The 24,391-nt window shown below is 45.7% G+C and overlaps 1 protein-coding gene and 1 long non-coding RNA gene across 3 annotated transcripts in view; one reads left to right on the top strand and one right to left on the bottom strand.

Annotated features, from left to right (window-relative positions):
* Positions 1–24,391, top strand: part of ABTB2 (ankyrin repeat and BTB domain containing 2) — a 181,768-nt gene that overhangs the window by 24,921 nt on the left and 132,456 nt on the right. The gene's annotated exons all lie outside the window — the stretch shown is intronic.
* LOC309636915 lies at positions 1,831–24,299 on the bottom strand. The gene is made up of 2 exons (XR_014250313.1): positions 18,044–24,299; positions 1,831–17,749 (listed from the first exon to the last, which is right to left on the bottom strand). It is a non-coding gene; the product is annotated as an uncharacterized lncRNA (long non-coding RNA).

Raw genomic sequence — 24,391 nt, 5'->3', positions numbered from 1 at the left:
ATTTGCTTTCCATTTCAGAGCTAAACCAGACAAGGAGGGGGTGTTATTAAATATTCCTTTTGAAGTACCTACAGCTAACTAGGTCCAGATAGTGGGAATGTTTAGCTAACGAGGGTTCCTTGAATGCCTGCCCTGTGACCGGCATCTTGTAGGCATCACGGAGGACACAGAAGGAGTGGTTTCTGTCCTGGAGGAATGAATGATCCTATTGCAGTTATCACAGGAACTGTTTATTCAGCAGTTACTCTGGGCAGGCGCAGTGCTAAGGATTTTGCATACGTCATTTCTTTCAATCCTCACGACACCAATAGGAGGGCAGATGCTAAGTCCTTGGTTTGCAGAGGAAGCAGCATAGGCTTGGAGAGGTTAAGCAACCAGCCCCAAGTCACACAGCAAGTGAGTGGCAAAGCCAGGCTCACACCCCGCTCTCTCCAGCTGCAAAACTCAAGTCCCTCACCCCAGTGCTGTGGATGGAGACTGTCGTTGCAGGATTTCTCACAGTCAAAAAACTGAGTTCTCCCTTGATAGCAGGTTTCATCACTCGTGAGACTGCAGGCCTGGGAAGAAAGAAGATTGCCTCACGGCTGAAGCCAGTGCCTTTCCAGAAGGAGGAGACTGGGTGGGCCTCCTGCCAGCCTGTCTGACCCACGTGTTTCTTCCATCTGTCTGACTTCTGACTCTGAGCTGCCGGTCCAGCCTGCCTGCAGCCCGGACAGTAGGACCAGTCTGAGCGTGAACCAAATCTTTTTTTCTGGAATTGGGTGGAATCAGAGTTGTGCAGAGCTTTGGAGTTGCCCGTAATCTCTCTGTTTTCACACACTGGACTGGATGATACATTTGAGATCGCAGGCAGCATGGGGATTGGAGGTGTTAAACAGACTGTGAGCAGTTGGGTCTGGAGGGCCAGACGGCAGACCGAAAGCGTCCTATCCGTACCACACGCCGCCGGGGGCTTGTTTAAACCAACCCTGCCAAGGTCATGGAAGCAGAAAACATAATCCAGAAACCCTTTCTCCTGGGCAGGATAGGTTGGATTTTGAAGGATTTTTTTCCCCCCTATCTAATTTCTCTTGGGAGAAATATATCTGGGAGGGGGCAGGAGTAGAAGCGAGGGAATTTTTTTGCCCCCAGTGGTTATCCATACGGATGTAGAGCCCCCTGAATAGTGTGATGCTTCAGAGTTGAGAATTTACCGCTAGGAATGAGGGTATAATCCTTGGGATGGGATGGCTTTTTCAACAAGGTCACTGACTCCTGTCACTTTTGGGGTTGCTTTCCCTCTAAAGCTAATTGAGGTTGGAAGGGAATTGGGGGTGAGTGAAGATAAGCAAATGTGCCTGAGGCCCGGGAGGGAGAGCCAATGTCTCTTCTGCTCCTGGGCCCTCAGGGAGCTGGGAGTGGACCGGAGAGTAGAGTCTCCGATGGGGAGAAGAGGACCTTCTGCAGGGCTCCCATCCCATTCTACTAGAAACTTCATCTTCTCTGATGCTTTATATAAAAGCTAGTGTTGGTAATGTCCCTCTTTGTCTCTAATAATTGTCTTTGCTCTGTAGTCAACTTTATCTGATACTAATTATAGCTACTCCGGTTTGCTCTTGATACATGTTCACCTAATGTATTTTTCCATACATTTAATTTTACTGGTTTATGTAGTACACCAAGTGAGTTTCTGGTAAACAGCATAGAGCTGCATTTTGTTTTTTTATCTACTCTCAATCTCTTTCTCAATTGGTGCATTTAGACTGTTTACATTTAAAGTAACTATTGATGTATTTGGATCTAGTTTCTACCATTTTTTGTTTGTTCTGTTTTTCCTCTTTTGACTATATCTTATTGTGTAGGTTTTTTTTTTTTTTAAGTAGGTGCTCTTAGGTTTAAAACGTATGTTTTCACAATCAACTTGGAATTAATATTTTCCTACTTCAAGTGCAATGTGGAATGCTCATCACCATATGGGTATTTCCATATAAAATCTAGTTTTGGAGGAAACCCATCCTAACCCAGTGTAGAGAGAGGAGGCAGACTTGGAAGAAATGAAATTTGTTTTTATCTCCATTCATTCATTCACTTAGTAACATTTATCCAGCAGGCAGTAGAATCTTCTCCCTTCTGGGTTGGGTAACCTAGTGTCTAGTTGGCCTAGTATTTAGTATTAATAATAGCATTGATGAAAAAATTACTCAGTCGATGTAAGAAAGAAATGGAAAATTTTTTTTGTAATTTATTTATTTAATTTATTTAATTTTGGCTGTGTTGGGTCTTCGTTGCTGCGTGCGGGCTTTTTCTAGTTGCAGTGAGAGGGGCCTACTCTTCGTTGCAGTGCGCGGGCTTCTCACTGCAGTGGCTGCTCTCGTTGTGGAGCAAGGGCTCTAGGAGCGTGGGCTTCAGTAGTTGCGGCATGCGGGCTCAGTAGTTGTGGCGCACGGGCACGGAGTAGTTGCTCCGCGGCATGTGGGATCTTCCCGGACCAGGGCTCGAACCCGTGTCCCCTGCATTGGCAGGCAGATTCTCAACCACTGCGCCACCAGGGAAGCCCAGAAATGGAAAATTTTATTCGAGCTAAAATGAGGATTATAACCCTGGAGCAGCCTTTCAGAAAGCTCCGAGAACTGTTCTGCCCATTAGAGGTCAAAGCAGTTATATAAGTTTTTGAGACAGGGGACTGTACATTAAATGACATATTATTGACAGTTTACACAATCCAGATCTACACTACAAGGAGTAGTGGGTCATGGCCCCTTACAAGATTAAGCAGGAAGTTTATCTCCTGAGGAGTGGTGACCCTGGATGAGATTAAGAGGGAAGGTTATCTTCTAAGGAGGTCTGGTTAATGCAGACTCACAATATACGCTAAAGGGGAGGAAGGAGGCCCAAATGGGCAGAGAAAAATTTTAAGTTTTTCTTGTCTAGCCATAAAATACGAATTTTATTTCATCAATAGTAATAGCTAGCTTTGAGCACTTACTGTGAGTCACCCACTATTCTAAATAAGTTCTTTACAGGCATTATGTTACTGTCCCAACAACCGTATACTGTAGGTACTATAATTATTTGCATCTTATAAATGAGGAAACTAGGGCATCGAGAGTTGCCCAGTTACGGCAGACTAGCCAGTAAACAGCAGACTTTGGACCATTGATTTTATCCTATTATCAGAAGGCCTTGATGGGGGAAGAACACACTGGAAGGTATACAAGCTCCTAGTCTTTCTTGAGGATCTTATACTCTCTACCATCTTCAGATCTGCTGCTAGAGCCCACTGATGGTCCACTTCAGAGGCTCCTTTGTTTCCAAACTGATTCTCTTCCCCATCTTCCTATAAACATCGACAGGAGACCTTCTCTATGCCAGGGGTTATGCACATAATACCGAAGCTCTGAGAATGGACCTTGAATCTGAGGTTAGAACTGAAAGGGACTCAAAATGTGGCCTAACCAGTGCACTTTTCAGATATGGAATCCGAGGTGGTGAAGTAGGCTGCCCGCAGGCACTCCAGTAGAGGCAGAGCCCGGGCTGGACATAGGCCTCCTGACTCCTGCTTTTGGCTTTTGTGCCTCCGTGTACTTTCTTGGCAGGAGGGTGTGGGAAGCTGAAGAGTAGCAGAGCTGGAAATTCTGATCTGTAACTGACAGGGACAGCCAGCGGTCCCCACGGGGAGCCCTTCCTTGCATGCCAAGCCTCAGCAGACTTTGGCAGCCGGGCTGTGCTATTTAATAACCTTCTGGAGGCTGATCCAGTGGTATGGCAGTATGGCTCACCAAGGCCGAGGTTTATTTGGAGCCTTAGGTTTTGCATTTCCTGAAGAGGCAGGAATGGACCCCAGAAAGAACTATTGGAGGGGCAACTCTGTCACACTGGCACCTGCTTTTTAATAGCAAGACCTAGTGTGTGAGTGGCAAGTAGATATCACATCATGGACCAAACCTAATCAAATGATGAACACTGCCTGGAGCCCTGTGATGAATACAGGCTCGGTGGAAAGAATCTGGGGATCTATTGGTGATGCCTGTCATGGGCCCAGGAACGGGCTGGAAGCATGTCTGTCAGGTGTGTGTCACCTTAGGTGTAGGGGTTACATAAGCCTTGGATTTTGATTGTAGCACAATATTACCTGCACTTATAGGATTATTGTGAGGATTAAATAGGAATATATATAAATTGCTCACTAAATGGTAATCATTCTGCTTAGCATTGGGAAGGGCTTTTAAGAAGAAAATTCAGTTTATTCTTTCAAATATTTGAGTACCTTCTGTATGCCTGGTGCTGATTTGGCACCGGGGAAAGATTATACAAGATATATTAGGTCACTCTTCTCATGAAGATTGTTCTTTATGGAAGAAATAGACAATAACTGATAGACAAGTGAGGTAACTTCAAGTAGTGGTAAGAGTGTTGAACCACAACAACAACAAAATCAGACTAAGGTAGAGAAGGACTGCAGGACAAGTGAAGTCAGAAGGTGGCATGTGGGCAGAGGCCTGAATGTGAGAAGAAGCCAGTACAGTCTCCCCATTGATACCAGAATCCGAGATGCTCAAGTCCTTCATATATAGTGGTGCAGTATTTGCATATAACCTATGCACATCTTCCAGTATACTTTAAATCTTCTCTAAATGACTGTAATACCTAATACAGTGTAAATGCTGTGTAAATAGTTGTGAATACAATGTAAATGCTATGTAAGTAGTTGCCAGTGTGGCAAATTCAAGTTTTGCTTTGGGAACTTTCTGGAATTTTAATTTTTTTTTTTTTTAATATTTTTGATCCATGGATACTGAGGGCTGACTAATGCAAAGATCTGGGCAAACATTCCAGGAAGATGGAAGAAAAGGGGGAAAGGGTCTTGACGTGGAACAGCTTGAAGGCTTGTTAAGCTTTCAGCAGGCAAGGTCAGAGATATCATACCTTACTTTTGAAATACTTTTAAAATTTTTATTATGAATAATTTTCAAACATTAAAAAGAGTAGAGACTTGTGTAATGAACAACTGTATATCTATCACTCAGATTCAACAGTTATCACCATTTTGATGCTTTCTTCATTGATGCCTCTCTTTATTTGTCTGAAATAGGTTAAAGCAAATCCCAGACATCGTGATATTTTATCCCTAACTACTTCCGTATGCATCCTTTAAAAAATCAAGATTTGCTTATATGCTAATGTAATTTCTCACATTTAATTGTCACAGTGTCATTGTCATAATAATAGTAATTCTTTCATATAACCTAGGACCTAATTCATATTCACATTTACCTGCTTGCCTCAGAAATATCTTTTATGAGTTAGTTTGAATCAGATTCCAAAGACAATCTACACGTTGTAAATTGTTGTTAACCCAGATGTGTTTTCATCATGAGCACTGGGAGGAAGGTATTTAACATCAGACCTGCACTAGTGGAATGGTTTTTGCATGTCTTACTGGCTCAATATGTGGTTTAAATTGTAAGGAGCCCCAGAGGACCGTGAACTACTGTAGATGTTGTTGGATTATCTCCCAAACTGACATCAGAACCCCCTGCTCCATCCTCTGTTCTTGCTAACAGAGCTGTGGCTCTGCTTAGGCATCAGAAGATATGTGCGTTATGAGTGGGCTTTTCCTCTGGCCCAGATGTGAGTCCTGAATTTTGTTTTTCTTTTTCTTTTTTTGGCTGCGTTGGGTCTTCGTTGCTGCAGGCAGGCTTCCTCTAGTGCGGCAAGCCGGGGGCTGCTCTTTGTTGTGGTGCGCGGGCTTCTCATTACAGTGGCTTCTCTTGTTGCGGAGCATGGGCTCTAGGTGCGCAGGCTTCAGTAGTTGCAACACATGGGCTCAGTAGTTGTGGCTCGCGGGCTCTAGGGTGCGCGGGCTTCAGTAGTTGTGGCGCACAGGCTTAGTTGCTCCGCGGCATGTGGGATCTTCCCGGACCAGGGATTGAACCCATGTTCCCTGCATTGGAAGCCAGACTCTTAACCACTGTGCCAACAGGGAAGTCCAGTCCTGACTATTTTGACAGATGTAGTTCTGGTACCCTTGACAGTGACTGATTGAGGAATGGGCCTGTGTCCCAGCTCAGGCCATTGAGGGAAGTTTGCTTGGTGGGGATTCTGGGAGGGCTTTCCTCTCTTACAGGGATGACCCAAATTTGGGGTCATCTTTTCAGACTTTTGGACGTTGCATGGGGGTGTCTGGAGCTGTGGCAGCAGCCATCTAATGACTGTGCAGGGAACATAGGGTAGAACCCACCATCCTGATGCAGACCGAGGGTGAAAAGGAAATAACGTGAGTCCTTGATGACAATGTTGAGTCACAGAACTAACCGTCCTGCAGCCACTCTACCAGAGATGTCTTTTTATGAGATAAAAACACCACTTTTTGGGGGCTTCCCTGGTGGCACAGTGGTTGAGAATCTGCCTGCCAATGCAGGGGACATGGGTTCGAGCCCTGGTCTGGGAAGATCCCACATGCCGTGGAGCAACTAGACCCGTGAGCCACAACCACTGAGCCTGCGTGTCTGGAGCTTGTGCTCCGCAACAGGAGAGGCCGCGACAGTGAGAGGCCCGCGCACCGCGATGAAGAGTGGCCCCCGCTTGCCGCAACTAGAGAAAGCCCTCGCACAGAAACGAAGACCCAACACAGCCAAAAATAAATAAATAAATAAATAAATTAATTAATTATTTAAAAAAATGCCACTTTTTGAGATCAGAAGCATCCCATTCACAGGCGTCTTTCTAGAAAAAAATATATCATCCCTAATAAGTTTTAATTTTCTCTGGATCAGAATAGGGGAACTGACCTTCACACTCTATCCTTATCCTCCTGCTTAAACCTCTTTATTTTTGTGTGTTTTTTCAAATTGGTTAATGTTTCTCCTTTTCCTTTGAACTCCCGGCACACTGCCCTCTCTGATTTGTCCAGAAACATTTATGAAGGTTTGACTTCTGTGGAATGGGAAGTATGTACCTTCTCTCCTTGCAAAGACTTAACCCAAGGTAAAACATCTTTAAACAGTGCAAAGTAAAACTTTATGGAAGGTTTTAGCACACATGGCTGCAAGAAAGATAAAAACTGTGTTGGAGATTGGTTAAGCTTGCGTGTGCTGCTTGCTGATGGAGTGAGGTATCCTCAGAAGAGGGCAGGCAGTGAGCAGGGCTTGCCCAGAGGAAATAAAGTTAGAATTTGGCAAACCTCTAATGTGGACACATGGTGCTTGTGGAATAAGTACTTGGTGAAGGTAAGGTGTGTGAATGGGAAAGGCTGTCAACTCAGTCTACCAAAAATGACCCCTTGGGTTTCTAAGTTGTACTCTGCTTTGGAGAAAAGATTCTGCTGTAATGAGACATGTCCATTCAAGTGACCTGTTGTCATAAGTCTCTACACCCATGGGGAGTTGAAATGGCCCATGACCTTTCCAGTTGGGGAATCATCAAGGGACAGTTTATTTCTCATCATCTGCTAGAACTGCTTCAGTCACTGAGTACATTTCTAGGACCCTGTCTTCTGACACAGCTTGTCCAGGAAATGCAAAATATCTAAATGTTAGCCCAAGTTTAACATCCTTAAGAAAGAAAATCTGGGCTTCCCTGGTGGCGCAGTGGTTAAGAATCCACCTGCCAATGCAGGGGACACAGGTTCAAGCCTTGGTCTGGGAAGATCCCACATGCTGTGGAGCAACTAAGCCCATGCGCCACAACTACTGAGCCTGCGCTCTAGAGCCGACGAGCCGCAGCTACTGAGCCCATGCACCTAGAGCCCGTGCTCCAGAACGAGAGAAGCCACCTCAATGAAAAGCCCATGCACCGCAACGAAGAGTAGCCCCCGCTCACCGCAACTAAACAAAGCCCGTGCGCAGCAACGAAGACCCAACACAGCCAAAAATAAATAAATAAATTTATTGAAAGAAAGAAAGGAAAGAAGGAAGGAAGGAAAGAAAAAAGAAAAGAAAGAGAAAGAAAGAAAGAAGGAAAGGAAGGAAGGAAAGAAAGAAAGGAAGGAAGGAAGAAAGGAAGAAAATCTGCTCCTCTTCAAATGAAAACATCAGTGCCTTCCAAAGCTAGAGCTAATTCCTGTTTGGGTCACCTATGCACATACGTAGGGGAGATTGACATTGAATCAGGTCCAGCTCTGCTGGTAAAGATCTCAAGCAATAAGCTCTGTGTTAAGGATAAAAATAAAATTAAGTAACGTGTTAAAGGATTACTATGTTCCAAGTACCGGGCTAAATGCATTATACCTATTAACTCATTGTAATGCACTTGCTCTCTAAGAAAGGATGGTGTCTCATTTTCCAGATGACAAAACTGAGGCCCAGAGAGGTTAAATAACTTATCATAAGGTGATGAGTGATGGTGAGGGGATTCACGCCCAGGTCTGGCTAACTCCAGAGCCCACCTTGTTAACCACTTCCCAAAGATGGCAGCATGGCAATTACTTGGTGTGTGTTGGCTGTTCCTTTCTTGCCCACAGCTCACCTTTGGCTTGGAGCTGTCTCGAATTTAGGTTTTCCCTGCCCCGCCTCCTAGACACTGACCAGCCCAGGCATCAGCTGGTCCTGATTGGACCTGCTCCTCTATAACAAAGTGGGAAGAAAGCTCAAATGAGCCTTGCTGAGGACTCTGTGACCTTCTCCACTTGGCTGTGGAATAACAACCTGAAGTCAGTGGGACTGTGGGAAAGAAGGCTTGAACCAAGGCTTCCTGTCTGCCAGGTCCAGGCAACAGAACTTCACTGCACTGCCTTGCCCCTGCCATGTGCTCCTGGAGTTTAGGGTGGTCTCTACTCCAATGCTGATCCTGTTATTCTGCAAGGCTGCCAAGATGTTCCCAGCTGCAGGAGGCTTTGCTGTCACTCTTGCTAAGGCATTGCTGGTGTCTGGCTCTGGAATATGAGCCTGGGAAAGAGGTGCCTTCGGCAGTAGAGCTGACGCAGGCTAGTAACTGGGGCGGTTCTTTGAGAGACATGCCAGCTTCTTTCCTTAGCCATGAGATGATACTTCTTGTTATTCCTTCATCAAAGCATCTTGTTTCTCTAAACAGTGGGTTTTATGGATTACTTGGGAAGACCTGAGAGCAACATGTTGTATCCTTATCACATTATGGGTCACCTCCCAACTCAGAACACTGAGTTATGAATCCTCGGCTGGCACCAAATGGAAAATAGTCCCCTAGGCTCTTAGACTCTGTATTTACTTGGTAGCTCACAGTCTAGTAAAACCACCTTCTTTCGGACTGCCCAGAGATCTAAGTTGGATTTTGATGACTGCTCTGTGGTGTTGTTAGTGGCTGAGACGCAGCATCACATCCTGGCTCTGCCACCAGCTGGCTGGGTGACCTCCGCCAGTCCCTCGACCCCTCGGAGCCTGTGTTTCCTTCTCGGAGACGTGTTAGGGTGTGACTTCTCTAGGTGGTCTCTGGTTGCCTTTAAAATCAGTGACTCTATTTTAAATCTTGTCGATGAGTGGTTCTCCTTACTGTTCCTGGCTGCATTTGTTCTCCCAGTCAACGCCTCCTCATCAAGCCGCCTGTGGGCCACGTGCTGTCCTGGGAAGTAAGAACACAGTATGCGGGAGAGGACACACGTCCCAGCTCCCTTGCCAACAGGAAGATTGGAGTCTCCAGGGTAGATGGACCTGCAAGCAACGCACTAGTGACTGTGATGACCATGTGAGCCAAGGGCAGCAGAAACAGAGGGGCGCCTAAGCTAGGCTGCGTCAAGCCGATCTAGAGTAGGAACAAAGCTCACGGGTGACATGTTTAACCTGCCCAAGAAAGGTCGTGCTTTCATGAAACACCTGAAAATCCACTCTGCAGTACCGAGGGTTCTTCCATACATTTCTGATTGGAATTGCTCTAGCTCGGTTGATTCTGCAGTTGCCTGCTAGTGGCAGAGAATCAAACAGCCCTTTACGCCTCTCCTGCCCTAAGCACCTCCTTCATAGGAATTCTGGAGTTAATGCTGTTCGGGCCCGAGTGTTCTGCCCAGATCTTTCTATCCCTTGTGTCTTTCTGGGCTTCCCCCAAGGAGGTCATTAGTGTGTAGAGAGTGGGAACTGTGTCACAAACTGCTCACCTATCGCTGGGCCCACTGCTGCCGTAGGTACGCAGAGGTCCTTAGTGTACCTGTCATGCAGTCAAGTAGGACAAGCCCAGCGCACCTCTATTCTTGGAAACTTTTTGTGTATGGTTTTTATTGTTATAGTTTTGTCACATTCAAGTACACAGTGTATTTTAAAACTATATATATATATATATGTATCTGTATCTATACAGAATATCTATATTCTGAAGCTCACAGATTATCTGTAAAGTTGGGTTTTAGCAGCACCAGTAGAAATAGTAACTTGGCCTTGCTATTTTCACCACTTGACCTGGTGTGTTTGTAGCTGATGAAATATTTGTGGCAAACACACGTTTGCTCTTGGTCACTGACTTAAGCCTGTGGGTTTTAGGGGAGCAAATGAGCAGACTGTAGGAGTTAATCCAAAGAGTCTCTTTGCTTCCCAAAAAGGATAAAAGGGAGCAGTTGGCAGCTTTTCAAATACCCAAGTGACAAGTTGCTCCTGTGATGGGCAGAGTCTGGGGCTGACCACAGAACACAGCCTCGTGTTCGATGCCCTTGACTGAGAGCTGATTTCACGCCCTGCCCCGGGAAACATCCTTCGGAGGCTGGAACAGTCGTTTCCGTCCTGCTGGGTCGGTAAAGCAGAGTGACGTCAACATTTGTAGCCCTGTTCTAACAAATATGGCTGCCTGGTCCCAAAGTTGGTTCTGGTCACTTCAAGTGTAGGACAAAGTAAGGTTTTTTTTTTCTTCCCTTTAAACTTGAATTCCACATGTTTAATTAGCAGCTGGACATCGGTTGGTTAGAAATTACTGTGTAAGCTGGTCTGGGACAAATTATCCTATGCCACTGCAGGTCCCTTCTCTGTAAAGAGACTGACCCACACGGGTGTTTGGGATTCTGTCTGTGTGTCAGAAGCACTGAGATCCTGCCATGAAAGATGGCCTAAACCATGAAGGATAGCTGCTCTTGTCGTTTCTAATATGAAAAGGGAAATTGAATTTGAGGACACCTGTGCCCTTAAAAACTGAATTCATGGTGAAGAAAAGCCTCAGGGCCACGGCCAGCTAGGGAGCCCTCGCCTCTGCTGCATCTGCAGAGGCTGTGGGAGAGCTGTATGCAGGGAAGGGGAGGAGGACAGAGCAGAGGGAACTGGATGGGGGAGAAAGGGGTGAATGGGAACCCAGAACTCGTCTCTGGAATCAACCTAATTGTTTCCATTCCTCCTCATGAATACATTGGAGCTGTATTCCCCAAAGCTTTTTGGAGTTTATTTCAGAATTTCCTCCCGGAGATGGGTTTTTGAACCTCAGTGAGCCAAATCCCAGACCTCTTGGAGCCTGGGGTCAGGAAGGCCCTGGACACAGGTGATTTTAGATACTCACTTCTCTCCATCAGCAGAAACCAGTCAGCCTGAACTGGGTGTGTTTATTCAGCGAAATCCAGGAACCTCAGACCACTGGTTTTAATCAGGACACTCGCTCTGTGGTAACTGGGGCTCCTCAACCAAGGATCTGGTCCCAGTTAGGTTTCTAAATGCCAGGCAAGCTTGTTTCTACAGATAGAGTGTCTGCCACTCACGTGGCCTCCTGCAAACGCAGACTGTCCAGAAGACAGACTCGCCCAAGTACAGGCCTCCTTTTAATGTGGAATTTTGAAGCCTTCTGGCAGGGAATTTTCCAGTCTTTGCTTTTTGAAAGGAGGGTAAGATAATACGTGGCGGCCTTTCTGGAGAAGTAGTTTGGAGAGATGGGCTGGAACTTGGCAAAATGAACTTTGGGACCATTACAGGGCTGCTTAGGCCTTGTAAACTCGGTGTCGCCCTCAGCTTCTCAGCGCCAGCCCCGAGAGGAAGGACCAGCCACAGGGGCATACAGCCTTTGGGGTCTCATGCGGCCTGCATTCAGAGGGGCCCCATGCTTAGCTCAGTGACCTGTCGTTGCTGTCTGAATTCATAATAATTTTTGAATGAGGTTCACACGTTGAGGGTGAATATCTGGGCTGAAGGCTGGGCTCTGCCGCTCACCAGCCAGGAGTCTTGGGGCCAAGGAGACACTGACCTCTTGGCCTCAGTGCCCTCCTTTCAAATGAGAACCACCTGGCATCTCTCCCCTAGAGCTGCTGGGCAGAGAAGAAAAGATTATGCCCTGCAGCACTTAGCAGGGTGTGTGGCACTTAGTAGGCCCTTGAAAACACATATCTGGCTTACCTTTCTAGTCATTCCATTCTTCATGCAACAAATACTATTGAACATACATGCTGTGGCCTGAATGGCGAGCCTCTCAGGCCCAATTCATATGTCGAAGCCCTAACCTTTTATGTGACTGTATCTGGAGATACGGTCTTGAGGAGGTCATTAAGGTTAAATGAGGCCCTGAAGGTAGGGCTCTCATCAAATAGGATTGGTGGCCTTATAAGAGGAAGAGAGAGAGAATATGAGAGACAGAGAGGATGAGAGACAGAGAGAGAGAGAGAGAGATAATGAGAGACAGATACAGAGAGAGAATGAGACAGAGGATGAGAGATCTGCCATGTAAGGACACAACAAGAAGGCAGTTATCTGCAAGCCAGGAAGAGAGCCCTCATCAGAAACCAAACCCTGCTTGACCTTGATATTGGACTTTCCATCCTCCAGAAATGAGAGGAAATAAGTTTCTGTTGTTTAAGCCACTTGGTCTGTGGTATTCTGTTATAGCAACCTCAGCTGACTAATACAACACACTGTGTGCCAGGTACTGGATCAGAATTGGAGTATAGATACTTCATTAAAGAAAACATACATGGTCCCTGCCTTCATCAAGGTTGAAGTATAAGCTCAGACCCACACCTCCTTCCCTGAACAGATTGCATAAGTCTCTGTTCTGTCTCAATTTATCCAAGAAGAACAGCTTTGAAGTCTGATGGGACCAGCTGGTCCATGGGACCTCAGGGCATGTGGAACAGCTGTTAATCCAGCCTTCACTGGCCCTCTAGGGTGCCCTTGCTGGGTTTGGGATGCTAGATATCAAAGAATTAAACAAAGCCACATGCATGGGAATATCCCAGGCAGTATTTTCCGTCATCACTCTGTCACTGCATCAGCCCCTCCCCTTTGCTGTTGTAAATTTGGGGTCCTCTCTGTTTCCAAGTGTGTTTAGGAATTCCCTGCACCACAGGCCATGCCCCTTACCCCCATCACCGTGTGGCAACCGGTCATGCCCTCGTGATCCACCCCCAGCTTGGAGAACTTCCGTAGGTGGTGCTGGGGGAAGCCCCTCTCCAAAGGCGGCAGGGGTCGAGGTTTTTACATCGTGAATCTGTGAATTCTTGCTGCTCGTCCCAGGGGTAGTAATAGTAGTAACGATAGCTAGCAGTACTTGATGAATGTTAAAAAAGCACAGGCAGTGTTCTGAGGGCTTTTACACGTATTAACTCATTTTGCCATAGCGTTGCGAAGTCTTACTGTTAACCCTATTTCACAGAGGAAGAAACTGAGGCAGGTGAGTCCTCACACTGGCATCACTGCCACTTACATGGGATGGCTGATATCATCGTGTGCGTGTATGTGCGTGTGCATGTGCGTGTGTGTGTGTGTGTGTGTGTGTGTGTGTGTGGCACCAACTCCTCCTATCTCTCTGGGTGTTTGAGAGGACTTGCCCACACATCCACTTGTCAGATGCTCCTGGTTACATTGACAAGCTTGTTTAAGGGGGATGGAAGGACCTTGACTTAAGCAGGAAGCGCTGGCGCCATTGGGGCAGGAGATGAGTCTGACAGTGACGCAGGCTGCCGCTCAGGTGCTAGCTTGCCTTCTGAGCCATGTGGCTTGCTGCATCCTACCCAGGAGACAGCTGGAGTGCACAGGAGCCATCCAGTAGGACAGTCTGTCTTTGAGCCAGACCTCCGCCAGAGCGCCCGTGAAGAGCAAGTCTCTGGTCATCTTCTCATTCCCCTTCCCTGCCAGCCGCTTGCTCTCCAGATGCTGACCTCACTCCACAGAAGGCTTCAGAACCTCTTGAGCAAGAAATTGCACATGGGCTCCTGTATACATTGCCCCAGTGACAAGGAGCTAATATTAATGCTTTCAGTCCCTGGCCCATTTCCAAATCAAGGATATAGATTTAATTTTAATGTGTGTATCTCACTAAGAAAGATTTGTTTTTCTAAGAACGAGGGCTTTGGGAGTCCCTGGTGGCGCGGTGGTTAAGAATCCGCCTGCCAATGCTGGGGACACAGGTTCGAGCCCTGGTCCGGGAAGATCCCACATGCCACAGAGTAACTAAGCCCGTGTGCCACAACTACTGAGCCTGCACTCTAGAGCCCACGAGCCACAACTACTGAGCCCGCGTGCTGCAACTACTGAAGCCCACGCGCCTAGAGACTGTGCTCCGCAACAAGAGAAGCGACTGCAATGAGAAGCCTGCGCGCCACGACGAAGAGTAGCCCCCGCTTGCCGCAACTAGAGAAAGCCCGCGCACAGCAACGAAGACCCAATGCAGCCAAAAATAAATAAATAAATAAATTTATAAAATAAAAACATGGGCTTTATTTTTATTTTTTTTTAAATTTATTTTTTGGCTGAGTTGGGTCTTCGTTGTGGTGTGTGGGCTTCTCGCTGCAGTGGCTTCTCTTGTTGCAAAGCATGGGCTCTAGGTGTGCAGGCTTCAGTGGTTGCAGCATGTGGGCTTCAATAGTTGCAGTGCGCAGGCTCTAGGGTACACGGGCTTACTTGCTCCGCGGCATGTGGGATCTTCCTGGACCGGGGATCGAACCCGTGTCCCCTGCATTGGCAGGCGGATTCTTAACCACTGCACCACCAGGGAAGTCCCAAGAACATGGGTTTTAGAATCACTTAGGCTTGTGTTTGAAGCCGAACTCTGTCCCTTGCTAGCTCTGTAATCTAACACCAGTTCTCTCTCTGAGGCTGTTTCCTCCCATAAAATGGAAATAATAGAAGCTATGAGACAGGACTGTTGAGGGGACTGAATGTTATAATGCATGAAACACACCTACATAGTTCATGGCAATTGGTAAGTGCTCAGTGAACATTAGTTGCTGCTGCTGCAAAGCACGGTCTGAGATGAAGGAATGTTCTTGAGGAGGCTTATTTTTCTTAGATCAGTTGAGAGAGAAAATTTTAAACAATGAGAACTCCGAGGACTGCATACCAACTGGGAACAGGGAGCGTCTTAGAGTGGCCTTTTTGATCTAGACATAATAAAGTACTGAACACTCTACTGGGAACAAAAGCCAGAGACTAGGTTCTGATGCAGCAAATGTTTGCCCAGCCCTGTACAGCGTCTGTAGCTCGCAGCCTGTCTTCCTCAAGGCAAACCACTAAGGGTAGTTACCACCCCCAGTTAGAGTTGAGAACGCTTGCCCCATTTTGCAGATTTGACCCAGAAGCTTCTGACCCCAGGGCTGGTGTTTCTCACCTCAGAGACCCTCTGGAAATGGTTGGACAACATGGGTTCTCCTGGGATTCCAGTGTTGAACCAAACGGGCGCGTTTGGGGCCCATCTGGATGTGTTCAGTCCGTTTGAAGATGCCTTTCCAGGCAGAACCACCTTTGGAGTCACTTTCTCTGAATGAACTGACAGAAATCCTGCCTCAGCAGAAGGTAGGAGTTGATTCCTCCCTTCTTTACGCTTCCTCTCAAATGGGAAATGGCATAATTACCCTGAGGCAGAACGCTAGTAACTAGGGTTATGTTTAAATAATCGCCTCTCATTGAAAATGGACACCTTATTTAAAAAAAATTTTTTTTTTTTTAAATTTTAAAAATAGCCCTGGAGAGCAACCTCAACTACTGTCCCTGAGAGACATGTTCTCTTGCTTTCTCAATTAAAATGTCAGTAGCAGCTGCAGAATTTCTACTCAGGTGAGATTCTCAGCCTTAATTTGGTTTTAGGGCGTGATTGCGGGATTGGTGTGAAGTTTGTGTGCATGGGGGTCTAAGGTTTTCTTTTACAGTAAATCAGTTTGGGTTGGTTTGGAGCTAAGGGGAACCATGAGGACTGAGGCCTTGTCCAGGCCACTCTGGGACTCGCATGATTAAACATCACCTTTGGTAATTTTAGACCTCCCGGCGGCAGATAAATTTAGAAGCACTTGCAGTGTGCCTGTCTGGGTCTGTAGCCTGGAAGTGCTGTGTTCCTGTCTAGCCTCACCTCACCGGTCGCAGCTCTCAGAGGCCCGAGGCAGCCCTTCCGGAGCCTGACAAAACCAGGGTGTGCGTGAGGCCTGCCAGGATCCCCTGGAATGAGGTCCAGTGCAAGCTGACAGGCAGAGACATAGGAAGCAGTACTTCTCACAAGACAGAGGGGTGAGATCGGGGTTGAGGGTGGCACACAGGACCAGGTTTGGGACATGCCCAGAATGGGGTAGCTGTGAGATATCCAAATCTAGTTGTAAATAACAAGTTGGATCTGAAGATAAAGACTTGAAAATCATCAGCATTTAGATGAGCCACATTTAAAGGTACTACTTCTGGAGTGCATCCTGGCTCTCAGCCCTTTCTGTGCCTTATCTCATTTCACTGACGAGCATGGGACACACACCGTGCTTATCCCTCTTAGGAAGGAGAGTGGAGGCACAGTGCAGTGGCGGGAGGTGCCTCTCAAACCACATGGTTAAGTCTTCTCAGGGTCAGGCTTATACTCTTCCACGGTCAGGGGCAGTTCAGATTTTGTGAGATCTAAAGTTTATCCAGGTAAGAAAAAAAATCCAAACTTACAAACGCAAAGGGAGGCATAAAAGTAAATATTTATTTAGAATGAGAAAAATAGTCCAACACATTTTCAAAAGCTGATACATGTCACAAAATCCAGAAAAATCATTTTATTAACCGCCTGGCATACCTCGACAATACTTTCTCCCCGCATTTTTTGGCTTTGCTCACCTTTTCCGATGACAATGATTCTATACCATTTTCTATGGAAATAATTCAGTCTTTTCTTTAGAAGAGGTAATCAAAAGTTTGTGTTTTTCTTTTATCACTGAGAGTTGAGAAAACTTTATTTTGACCTTGTAACTCATTATTGGTGATGTCCAGTATTTCATAGGGTTGTCGTCAGATTTGGGGACATGGCAGTCACATTTCTGTCGTTTAAGGAGCAGTGAGATTTGGAAGGGTTTTCCGCCAGCTAGCTTGGCTCCCTGCCTTCTGAGCTCCATTTCTTCCATTCCCCATGCACCTCTGGTGCAAGCACTGTAGCACACATTCATGTCTTGATATGACCTGTACCCTCGTGTCAGGACACGTTTGACAGTAGGAACACTTCTGGGTGTCATGGGTGCACTGGGATGGTTAGTGATATAGTAACTGTACTCAGAAATGACTGCTTACAGTCAGCTGGGGTTAGTGGTTGGTATCTCCAACTCAGCTTCCCTTCAACCGACTCCCAGAAATGCCCTCCTGATGCCTGGGGACATGTAAAGGAGTGTCCGTTGGAGTGGGGAGAGACAGCGGTCCTAACTGATGTGGTTAATCTTTTGTTGGTCAAATTTTATGAAAACTCGTGTTCACCTGAACACATTGCCAGACCCCCCAAGGTTCTGGAAGGGACCTCTACTAGTGGGGGCTGCCAGAAGGTGAAGCTTCCTTAGCTTTGTGATAACTCTGCCTCAGCTTGAAATATCCACCCATCAGACCATAGGGGCGCAAGTCATCCAGGATAGCTGCACATTCGTGTCCTGTAAGTGCCCACGCTTTGTCATTTCAGTAAAACTTCTTAACTGTTTAAGGCTGGAGTATTTTTTTTTTTTTTAATTTATTTATGGCTGTGTTGGGTCTCCGTTTCTGTGCGAGGGCTTTCTCCAGTTGCGGCAAGCGGGGGCCACTCTTCATCGCGGTTCGCGGGCCTCTCACTATCGTGGCCTCTCTTGTTGCGGAGCACAGGCTCCAGACGCGCAGGCTCAGTAATTGTGGCTCACGGGCCCAGTTGCTCCGCGGCATGTGGGATCTTCCCAGACCAGGGCTCGAACCCGTGTCCCCTGCACTGGCAGGCAGATTCTCAACCACTGCGCCACCAGGGAAGCCCTGGAGTATTTTTTTAAGGCTCATTTTATTTTATTTTATTTTTTAATTTTTTGGCTGCGCTGCATGTGGGATCCTAGTTCCCTGACCAAGGGTCGAACCCACACCCCCTGCATTGGAAGTGTAGTCTTAACCACTGGACCGCCAGGGAAGTCCCAGTGCTGGAGTATTTTTAAAGCATATCACATAGCTTTGTTTTCTTAAACAGTGAGCAGAGCAGATGTGAATGTGTTCTTGATGACTCAAGGTTGTCGTATGAGTATTTGTATAGCACTGTGCTTGCTTTAAGGGAGTGATTCACCAGGAACCCCAAGATGTGACCGGGAGCCGATCCCAATACCGAATAGCCCCACACTTAAGTCTTGTTTTACATTTTTACACCTGCTTTCTCTTTTTGTACATTTTTCAGCCCTTCTAAAGCTGTTAGCTATCATTTCTTGCTGCTTTGAACAAGCTGTGGTCTGAGAAACAAAACCAGCCAGCTTCCTTTCAATTAATAGACTCTTCTGAGTATCTGTTATGTGTTGGGTGGTGAGGGTCTGGGAAGTGTACATTACTAATAATGGTTAGTCTAACGAGCATTCGTTGAGTGCCTGCTCTACGTCAGGTGTTCTAATCTCATCACATGTGTCCACTCAGGTAATCCTCACAATCATCTACGAGGTAGGTGCTGTTCTTATCCCCATCTTGCAGGAGAGGAGGCTGAGGCACAGAGAAGTGAAGCAGTTGCAGTCCAAGGTCACAGAGCAAGAGGTGCAGGGCTCGGATTCAGTCCCCGGTAGTCTGGCTCCAGAGCCACAGTCTTAACCACTGTGCCCCAGGGCTTCTCAGTGTGTAACCTCTTGTCTCACAACACCCTCAAAGAATATGTTTTAGACTGTATTTTAAGCATAAGGAAATCAAAACTCAGAGGAGTAAAGTAACTTGCCCAAAGACACCGATTCCAAAACACCCACCTTTTTTATTCCACCGCGTCGTAACTCGTAGAGATTTGTCGACTATGGGGCCAGACTCATAACCATTGATAATGTAAAAATCAGACCCAGAGAGCATGCTCTGTGTCCCCAAGGAAACTGCACTCTCCAATGTATGGGAAAGGAAAGAATTGTGGCGTGAGTCTGAAGAGCTTTCCTGTGAGAGCCATGAATGGGGTTCATGGCATTTCTGTTGATGGCATAGACTCTTCTACATCATTTCCTGATCATAGCTGAGTGCTGGATGGTGGAGATTGCTGAAGGGCTAGGTTTGGGTACGTGGGGTGTTGAGTTCTCCAAGAGTTTCGGGATGTAGTGGTGATGCAGGTTATGCACACAAGGAGACCAGGGGAGACCTAAGGGTTGGTCATTTCTTGGTCCTGACCTATTTTAGAGAAGTGACCTAGTTGTTCTAGACTTCTCCTGTTGGTGACCCAGTGACAGTTACACTTTTGAAGCACGGGCAAGCATTGGATGCTGTTGAACAATTCTGGCAGCACCAGGAGGAAGTCTGGGTGATTCGGGATGTCACTGTAAGGGTTCTTAGGATACCAAGCTCTGAGTAAGTGAATCATTCAGGGACGCCTGCAGGAAAGTCAGCCTCGAGTCTTGCTTGAAGTTTTGTTCTGCTTTTTCCTTTTTTAAGTCCCTTCTCATCCTCTCATGCTGTTAGCTTGTTAGCTGTCCTTCCTTGCTGTGGCTGGAAAACTAAGCAAGCAAGCTTTGATTTGGCCATCAGGCACTTTTGAGTACTTCCTATGTGTTGAGCTCATCCAAATTCTCATGTAGCAGAAGTTTCTAAATATTATAAAGTAATATTTGTTTATAAAAAGGAAAAGACGACAACTAAAGAAAACAGTTCACCTTCTGGTCTTTCTTTCCCTCAAGCAGAAGTACTTTTTAACTGCATGGCAGAAGGCATGAACACAAGCAAATAATGGAATGTCTTTTTAAAAACAACCTCCCACATGTGTAATGGGATCCAGGCACTTTGAGCTTATCCCCCTGTGGGGTCTACAGTGTTGAATAATGAGAAAATTAGTTTAGAATCATGCAAATATTTAATCATCGTCTGAAAGTTATTTTACTCACAGCATTGTTGTACTTAGTGCGCTCTGGTACGTTTTAGAGTTATTTTTCCCTCTAACAATTTAATTGAATCCAAGTTGTGTCATTTTATTTACATGAGGTTTTACTGACTCTTAGAAGTAAATGTAATTATATAATTATATTCCAAGTACATATATTTACCTTATAACATTAATATATTATTAATTATAATTGTATCAGAAGTAAATATAATGTAAAAATAAATATTAGATAACATTATTGTGTCAATATACACTTTCTTGAGAATGGCAGTCTTAGAAGAATGTCTCTCATCTTAGGCGATACATGCTGAATTATTAATAGAGGAAGCTGCGTATCTGCACCTTTCAAATGGTTCAGCAAAAAAGAAAAAATAAATGTGGCAGCATGTTAGCAACTGGTGAATCTAGGTGAAGGGTATGTGCTTTTCATTGTACTATCCTTTCCATTTCTTTGTAAGTTTGAACATTTTCAAAATGAAAAGTTGGAAGGGGAAAAAAGTAAAATTCTAGTCCTTTGGTCCTGTCCTTTAACTGTCTCTGAAGTCAGAAATCATCATGAATGAAATGTACTGAGATAGCAGGTCTTTATTATAAACCTCCTATTCCTTTACTTCACTTATTTCCAGTCAAGCCTCAAAGCCACCAGTAGAATATTCATTTATATGACGTGCAAGATTATTTTTGGGAAGGCAAAAAAAAAAATCTCAGCTGCTCTGGTCACTCAATTTTTCACTTTACTGGAAAAGAGGTGCATGCGATGTTATTGCCTTCGTGGTGATGCCTTCGTGAGTATCAAATGTTTCAAACTGCAAGGTTTTATTTTTTGGAGAGAAAACAGCCATGTGTGAGAGAGAACATGTGCACGAGCCAGCAGCTTGTCCGGTAAGGGCTTCCCCACTTACAAATCTCGGGAAAACGCCACCAAGAATTAACGGATGGGCCCCAGAGGCCTCGTGGCTGTGTCGCTGAGTTTAGTGTGGAGACTCAGCTTAACATTTTGATTTTCAGCCTGCAGATGCAGGACCTCTTCCAGATCACCTGCACCTATATGTGGGGCCTTCATTTAGAGCGCACGTTTTCTTGAGCCCGAGATGTGTGCTCTGACGTGGCTGCTCTGCACTTACGTGTCATCCCAGACTCTGCTCCGAGGAGTCCTAACCTCACTCAGGGGCGAGCCCCTGATGGCGGTGCACACAGCAGAAACTGCACGTGGCCAACATTTCTGCCGAAAATCTCTTTAATGGCCCATAATGTACACCATGAGAGGCACCCGGGAACTGAGCCAGCAGGGAGCACAGGTTCATGTTCCTGTCCGCATTCACTCTGGGGCCTTCACCCTTTGAGGGGAGGGCAGCGCAAACGCCAGTTGGCAGGGGCACTGCGGCCATGTGATCGGTTAAGAGCCCCCTGCAGTTGGATTGCCTGGGTTCGAATCCTGGCCCTACCATATCCTAGCTGTGTGTCCATGGACAAGTTACTTGACCTCTATATTTTTAATCTGTGAAATGGGAATCATGCCTACCTAATAGGTTATTAGGAAGAGTAAATGAATTCATTTATAAGAAGTGCTCGCAACAGTGCTGGCACATAATTAGTTTCATGCAGGTATTTATTACTAGTGTTTTTTCTTTCACGTGTGTATATTTGCGTTGTTCATGTATGTTAAATGCATGTAAAGTACAACTCCACTGTCAAGATAGAGTGTGCATTAGCGTTGGCAGTTTAAGAAGAAAACATTTGATCTCCTCCTCCAGACAGGAAGCTTCCACGCTGTGCCACCCAAGTCTTCCTTGCAACTGATTCTGATCGCCTTAGATGTGGGGAGGCTGTTTCTGATCCTCTTGTCATGGTGTAAAGTAACACGTGCTTGACTGGTTGATAAAAATGGTACGTGGAGTTAGAAAGGAAACCTTTGTAAGCAATCAGCGGTTGATGGTTGGCTGACTGTGGTTGGGTGCCACTCCGAGGAAGTGCTCAGCACAGGAAGTGACCTCTGCACCTCTTCCTGTGGCTCTCCCTCTTGACCAGTGAAGTGAGTTGACCGCTGTCATCTTCCTAAATACCACACATCCAATAGGATTGTGGGGAGGGGGCGATGCTGACCGTGTGGTCTCTCTATCTGGTTCCCACCTGAGAAAGTATCCTGCGGCCTCTGCCTTAAGTCAAGGGGCAGGAATGTTGGGAATGAAACCCATCAGGAATAAATCCGCCAGAGGCAGGAAATTGAATTGGAGGTGTCTTATCAGGTGCCGATCTCAACCCTCCCAGAGAAGCACCAACCCAAGATACAGATCTACTGATAAAGTTCCTTTTAAGACTGGAGACTTGACAGCTCCAGACCGATGGGTAGCTCAGAACCCCCTGGTGAATCTATAACGCCTCTGGGTAATAAACCAAACTGCCAGGAATGTCCCAGCTCTCCTTCTGATGGGGGCTTTGGGTACCAGAGTTCAAGAGGTCCTGTTTCTGAGGGCTGGAGGCTCCTTAGCATTAGCTGGTCACAGAGAGCATCTTGCTTTGCTTGCTGCCCCCAGGTTTTCACAAGGACACAAACACCGGCACAAGTTGGTGACAGAAATAGCGGGCAGACCAGTAGTTGATTTCAGGCCTTGGTAACACTTCTGGCTGTTGCTTGAGCCCCTCTGGGGCCTGAGAACCAGCAGACCTTCTCTTGCCAAAGACTTTTATGCAGGAATGCCTGCTGTCAAGTTTCCCCAGTAGAATGTCCCTTGATAGGTTTGAGTCTATCTGGTCATTGGTTTCAGATAGGAAGGTAAGAGTTTAATTTTAGTAAAGAAGCCAGGGAGAAATTAAAATTCTATCTATCATCTGAGAATGGTTAAATTAATCATAGCACTTGGATATGGTAAAATTTATCCAGCCATCAAAGAATACTTTTTTTTTTTAAACAAAATTGCATGTGTTTACTTATATAACTTGGAATGCACAGGCGTCACACAAGAAACACTGCTTTTTTTGTATTTTGGTTATTGTGGTAAAATGTACATAACATAAAATTTACCATTCTCAACTTTTTCAGGTGTACAGTTTGGTGGCATTAGGTACACTCACAATGATGTACAGCCATTACCACCATCCATTAAAGAATACATTTTTGGTGAATTCCCTGGCGGTCCAGTTGTTAGGACTCGGTGCTTTCACTGCTGGGGCCCGGGTTCAATCCCTGGTTGGGGAACTAAGATCCTACAAGCCTTGAGGTGCTGGGAGGGAGAGAAGACGAATACATTTTTGAAGGAAATGTAATGGCATAGAAAAATGCTCCTTAAATGTCCAGGCATGGGTGGCAAGACGGCAGAGACAGGACACTATATATGCCATGGTCCAGTTCTAAAAAAACATACATAAATGTCATACGTGTGAAAATAGGCCAGAGTATTACTAGTGATTATCTCAGGGCGGTGGAAACACACATGATTTTCATTTCTTCCCTATACTTTCTACTTTTTGCCAAATTTTATGCCCTGAGCATAAAAACATGTTGAAATGTTTTCCAATGTTAAGTATTCTATAGTGAGGAGAAACGGAAGAGTTCTGAATTCTCAGAAGTGGCTCCCTCTTTGGATTGTTAGAAGAGGGTGATGCTGGAACAGATGTGTTAAACACATAGCGAAGCTCACAGGCCTTTCTCGCTTCTCTCCCTTTCAGCTTTGAGGCTAGGTCTTCATGCTCTGCTGGTGGATGTGACGTACCAATTTACTCAAGCTTGTTGTTTATGCTAGGTTTTTTTGGGGGGTGGGGGGTGGTTTTTGGATTTTTTTGAAGGATAGTTGATGCACAATATTATAAGTTACAGGTGTACAACATAATGATTCACAATTTTATATTTTATACTCCATTTATAGTTATTATAAAATATTGGCTATATTCCCTGCATTGTAAAATATATCCTCATAGCTTATTTTATTCTAGCTTTTTGATGAGCAGGAAAAGTACACATTCACTGACTTAGATTGAAGAAAATAATTGATGTGGTCAAGATGATCGTTGGAAGATTCAGTTCTGATCCACAGACCCTTTATTTGTAATCCCATTATCTGAAAAACTCTGAAAACACAATTTTTGTCTTCAGTTTATTTGATGGCATGATGGGGTGTGTGTGTGGGTGTCCTTTGAACAGCAATAACCACAGGAAGGGAGGTGTGTTTAGGAGCATGTGGGCAGCTCCCTCTAACTCTGATGTTCTTTTTGCCCACAAGTGACCCAGGTGAGCCAAGATGCTGTCAGAGGCCTTCAAGTCTGTGAGTTGCTTTTCTGT

Source organism: Balaenoptera physalus (assembly GCF_965194825.1).
Source record: "Balaenoptera physalus genome assembly, chromosome: 10".
Taxonomy (NCBI): Eukaryota; Metazoa; Chordata; class Mammalia; order Artiodactyla; family Balaenopteridae; genus Balaenoptera; species Balaenoptera physalus.
The sequence above is the reverse complement of the archived record's forward strand: the minus strand, read 5'-3'. Positions and strand labels throughout refer to the sequence as shown.